Below are 6271 nucleotides of genomic sequence, written 5' to 3'. Positions count from 1 at the left end.
TTCTAATGACCATTTATATTAGAACTAGAGAAAAATATTTAAATCTTTCTAAAATACAAATAAAACTAGTGCACAGCTGGAGTCAAATCTCCCTCTTTTGGTTCATTCCTAATCTCTCCCTTGATCAAATCAGTGAGCCAGATCTTCAGAGAGTGTAAAGCCATAGACCAGCTCAAAGTGAATAGAGCTCTCCCAGCTTTTGTAGTCTGCCCCCCAAACTTGTAGTCTATTTTTAGTTTTATTTCCTAGCAATCAGAAAATAGGACTGGAAGAAAATTTCCTTCTGTGCCTTAGTTGCTGTTAATGGTTTTGCTGGCCATTAGCCTAGAAGCAATGTTGCAGATGCCTGTATAAGAAATATATCTTTAAACATATATAGCTGCACTTTTTATTTGTTTTCATAGTTATTTCATAGTTGTGGACAAAAGAGTTCTCCTTGAAGTAGCCCATTGCTTATGTCTTAAATAGCAATAACTACAGCAATGTCTAACTATAAGTAACTTACTTTGTATCTATAGGCTCTCAAGCTCAGTCCATAAAGAAAACAGAAATGGTTTAGGTCATGAATTTAAATCTACTGCTGGTGGATTTAAGTCCTAATGGGTGTGGGCATTCTTAAACTCCTTAACTTGGGTCACAACCAGGAAGCTTGTGCTGATAATTTGAAAGGTAAGTTAATTCAAGATCTCAGGGTTTTTTTGGTTGGTTGGTTGTTTTTTTAGACTGGTACAATGTTATTTACTGGAGAATTTAAATTGTGAACTGTGAAAAAGGTGAACTGGCACGGAAAACTCATACCTAGAAGGTGAAGAATCATTATTCAAAATCCAGAGGGGAAATAGGAACTTAGGGAACTGTTTCCTTGGGACAGAAGCGTAGTGCAGGACATGTGAGTTTCAGGAAGGAATAAAAAATAGCCTGTATCTTCAACAGTAGAGAAAATAGGAGGTACATTTAAGCCTAACTTGCTAACCTATGAGAAAAATATGGCAAGAACAACATTCATAATGAGAAAATATTTTAATACTGAAAGCAAAAATGTTCAAACAGAATATTGCTGAAAAAAGGAAGGAGTTAGCAAAGTCAATATTACATGTGGGCAACCATCAAGACTTTAATATTTATTGCATAGCATGATTAACTGTTTGGTCCTGTTGTTCTTGCTGCAGCTGTTACTTTTCAACTATATCCCAGGCAAGTAAGAATGTGAGGTAAAAAGAGAATCTCTTCTTCAGAGAGCTTATCATCAGGGACACAGGAGTGAGGGGAGCACTGGTAATAAGGACGTGATAGCAGCAAGCCCAGGGACTGCCCACGCTGTGACCTCCTGAAACACCATTTGACAGAGTGTGCAGAAAGAAGGCATTACTGTGGTCCTTCTTCCAGGAGAAATGGTGTCCACTGGGAATGTCTGCATGTGTGTAGTCAGGGCTGCAGCTGCCATCCGTACAGCAGCCAGGGAAACAATACACTGGCTATGTGGTAGCACCAGCAAACAGGACTGGGAAAGATGCTGTGAAGGACCTGAAAGCAGTTTCTGTGTTACACTAAGGGAGGACATTGGTGAAGGAGTGCAGAGGCAGAGGGATAATTCACCTCGTATCATGGCTCAAAACTCAAGGGAGTGGAGTAGGTGTGTGTCTATCAAAGCCAGACATGAGAAGCTATATTAGTTGGGAAAGAACAAACACACTGGCTGGAGCTCTAGATGGACTGATTTACTGCTTTGTGTGTGGGCCAAGAAAGTAGGCCAACCTAAAAGAAAAAAATTACTTCAAATGTATTTCAAATAATTAAGGAAGGCAAGATGAGATTCAGAAAAGCAGGCCGGGGGTTCAGACTGGAGAGACTGGTAGAGAAGAAGTAACAGTGACCATGCTCTGCACGAGAAGGATAGCTTAATCCATATTTACAAGAAAGGTGGTCAGAGAAAGAGGACTGTAGGGAAAATAATCAAATTTCTGGGATGAAATACTGACTTTTACATAATAGAGATGAAAATAATTGTGAAATTATTATTTTCTTGCTGGTAGGTTGATTTTGAGAACTGACACTTTCAAGGTTTTACTTCCAGCCATTAGACCCTAAAAACTCATGTTTTATTGTCATGTATGAATGGACACTACTATTTAAAAGCCTGTAGGAGACTGGAAAATGTAAAAAAAATATATTTCCAAGCCTTCTTTCTTTATAGGTACTTCTTCTAATTTTCTATCTACATACATGGATAAAACACAAACATTAAGAATAGAAAAAGAGACTACCTTATCTTTATATATTGTTTGCTTTTTAGGTAGGACAATTACATTTATTGTTTTTCCAAACTCCCTGTACTTAAGAACCTTAAAATTAGAGGTGTAAGGTAACATGAGTAATGCTCTGAATCAGTTAAGAAGACTAGAAATCTATTGAGCTAAGTTGCCTAATTTATTTCCTTTTGAGAATCTGTCTCAATGTTAATCACAAGTGAAACTCGATTTTCTTTCCTGCTTTGGTTTCACAGGTGTGAAATTTCAAAAGTTAATATTGGTTCTTGTTTATTTCTAGCCTGCCCTTCCTTCTTGAAAAATTCAATTTCCTACTATCTTTCAATCATAAGAAATGAGACACAGACTGAAGAAAACAATGCCAAGCTCTCTTTTTCAGAGTTTGCTTTCTTTGATGTAGCAGATTGCAGCCACACCAATAGTGACCAGCTGGTCAGGGGCAGACACCCAAGATGAACATTATCCCTGATTTTTTTTCCTACTGTCCTTGTGGAATCACTCTAGGAAAAAATAAGTATATGTCAAGAATAGCCACAGTGAGCTGGGGGCACAGGTATAATTAATCTGCAACATCATTTTTACACACTCAAACACAAGTCAGATCCTTTCTCATCACTAACTTATTTTGCTAAATATAAAATTATCATAAAAGAAAGTTGAAGTTAAACTGTTATTTTTGTTTGGTTGGTTGGGTTTTTTTTCTGTCATGTATGTCAGATATTAATTTAGACTTAATAGCTGGTATTGGGCCTAACTTAATTTGCTCTACTGTATCACTGCTCTCTGCTTTGCAGCAGTGATAAAGGGTGAAAATAATGATAATTTGCAAATGCCAAATAAAATATATTCCAAAACAAAGGAGATTTTGTTTTTTTTAAGGCATCTTGGAATAAGACCTATAGCCTAGATGGCTTTATTCATGCCTTTCTTTAAGGGAAAAATTCCCATCACAGAAACTTCCACTGCCTGAGGAAAAACATTATAAATAAAAACCACCTGCCCTGCTTCAGTATCACTGAAGTGGTGACACTGGTAATACTCACGGTGGTGCACAGTGTCTTTCAGGTGCTGCGTGTGCAGCAGGCACAGGCAGTTCAGAGGCAGGGCATCCTGAGAATTCTGGCTGTGCTAAATCCCCATATGAAAGGTGGGGAAACTTGCACAAAGCAAATGAGCCGTGTGTACACCTAGCACAGGAACAGTGCCAGGAACTGAACACAAGACCCTGGTCCCTGGACTTCACGTCTACTTTTCCTTCCCTTAGGCTTTCAGGTGACTGAAACCTCCGGAAAGGAACAAAAGAATAGACTGAAACTGTCTCTTCAGCTCTAACCACAAAAAAAAAAAAAAAAGAAAAAAGAAAAAAGAAAAAAAAAAAGAAAAAGAAAAAGGAAACAATCTGCACAGGAATTACACTGTGCACTGCTTCAAGCCAAGCATCAGGGCCTGATGTTTACAAACATGCAGTGTCATAAAGAGATAAATTTTTGCCATATTCAAGATATATGTATGAAATACACATAACGTAAAAAAGGTGTAATTCTTCACTCAGTCTTCTCCACTACATTAACAGTTGTTCCTTTCAAAATCTACATATGTTCTGCACATTTTGCATAATTATAAAATTTGGTAACATTGAAGGGGCTTTTAAGAAGTAAATAAACTATGGCAAACATCTTTTTTTCCCTTCAAACCTGAAATGAAAACTCTTTGAACTACTTCTCTATTTTGATCTGGTTAGTAAAGGATGCTATAGATTGGCACAGATTTTTTATCTAGAACAAATCTCTTAAGCTTTTTATGTTTCCAGTTCCTCACGTGCAATAGGCATAAAGACACTCAGGGATGTCATACACAAGTGCCTCAAGCCATCTGAGTTTCTAGATTTGGCATAGGAACCATAAGAGCCTTGTGCTCCCTGGTTTAGCATCCAGTGGCCAGGGAAGTCCCTTGGGGCACTTTCACAGCAGCTGAACTGCATCCCCGGGGCTGGGGTAGGTGGGCATCTGCAAAAGGCAGCCAGCGGTGCCCTTCAGTTGGATGCACGTGGATGGCTGCCTTCCAGTGATCTGAGGAACAGCTCAAGCTCAGACACCTACCCCACAGATAGACACCTTCACAGTGAACAACTAAACACAGCTCACTCAGTCTGAAGTGGAATGCCACTGTCCTTGTTCTTTAAGTGATTTTGGCACTTCTGAATGAAAAGCATCTTTGCAAACCCAAGCATTACAACTGGTTTAGCTTTGAGATGAATCTTCTTCCTCAAGAAACGAAGCTATTTCTGTATGTAGGCATTAAAAGGTAATAAATATTTTTTAACAGTGTCTTGCTGTGCACAGCTCCTATATTCTGTTTATTTCTAAAGAACTCTTTGTCTGCAAGCATATTTGGCTCAATCAACTGTAATGGGATTAGCAACAGAAAACTGCAAGGCTCACATTACTGCTGGCTCAAATGGACTCTTTGGCTCGAATTCCTCTTAATCATAAATGTCCAAAAATCTTTCCCCACCATTTTCATAAGTATACAAACTTAGATTCAATGGATGTGATGACTGCTGACAATTTTTTTTTAATCAAGCCTTTGCAATTTGAAGGAGGTCTTTCCAGAGCTTTTTTCTTATTTTTTCCCCTAATGCAAAAATGCCTGATACTGATTTACCAAGCACTTCAGAGCAGATATAACACTCGGTGCCAAGACCAGATTTACAGGTCTTGCTCCTGTATAATGAAAAGGAAGACAGATGTAGCGACAAAGCTCAAACATCACTATAAACAACTTTGCCTGAATTAGATTAAGTTCCAAAACTCAAAAAAGCCCTCCTAGATATTTGTCCTATTTCCTGCCCAGCCCCTCCCCCCTCCCAAGCCTCTAACTATGTATAAATTTCCTTTACCAGGATAAATGGATTAATGGATAAACGGATACTCTGCTAGATGAGAGCATTAATACTTTTGCTTTATCTGCTGGAAAGGCATGCTTTCACTAGAGGAAAAGAGCTGCAGTGACCTCTGTTGATGGAATTAAGCAACGTATTTAAAGAGCCAAAGACGAGAGGTGACTCTTCCAAATCCTCTGTTAAGATTACATTAGGACCAAAAGTCAACTGGGCAAAGAGAGAGCAGGTTTCAGGTTGCATGCGGAAACGACTATTTCTCAACACACACTGAAGTCAGAATCCTCATCTGTCTAAGCTATATTTAGACAACTTGTTCCTTTTTACTGTGGAATTAAAAAATATTGGCATGAAGACAAAAGACGTAACAAACTAGGGGATATGTGGTTTTCTGAAGTGCTATTCTGCATTCCAGGGGTTTATATCAGCACAGAAAAACATCATGATTGTATACGTGATCTGAATGTAGTGACCAGTTCCCTGTGCCAGCCTGACACAGGGTATTCTTGAAGTTTTGAGGCAAAGAAGCTTTCCAGTTGGCAGGCTGCCTGTCACAGAGAGAAGTATCTAGGAAATGTCATGCCTTTATGACCAAGAATTTGGAACATGTCTGTATGGGCTAGTTCTGATCCAGGAAAATAATTAAACACGTAAATACCCACAAGGATCTGGATCTTAATACTTAACTTCATGGTTGAGTATAGTCTCAGTAAGGCCCAATCTTGAAGGATTGACTGTACAATGAAGATTAGTGAAATCAATTAAAAAACATTCCATGAAGAGCTAAGTAGCTTGTGGAAAGTGGGGTATTATGTCCTTATTTTTTTCAGACTTGTCCATTTGCTAAGAACTATGCAGTATTAAACAGAGACATAATTTTGGGCCAAGGCTTTGAACTGTTAAGGTAATTTTATGTTTCTGAGCTGTCCAGTAAACAAATGGTAGCAACACATGTTGGCTTTTCTAGGAACTATAGCTGAAAAGACAGGTATCTTTCTCGTTCCATGTCCAGTGTTATGGGAGATCTGACCATGATCACAAAGTTGGGAGTTTTCCCAATTCAGGTATATTAATTTGTTAATGCCTCCAGCAGAGCCTGACAAGT

This window comes from Apus apus, chromosome 1, assembly GCF_020740795.1.
Source record: "Apus apus isolate bApuApu2 chromosome 1, bApuApu2.pri.cur, whole genome shotgun sequence".
Taxonomy (NCBI): domain Eukaryota; kingdom Metazoa; phylum Chordata; class Aves; order Apodiformes; family Apodidae; genus Apus; species Apus apus.
The sequence above is the reverse complement of the archived record's forward strand: the minus strand, read 5'-3'. Positions refer to the sequence as shown.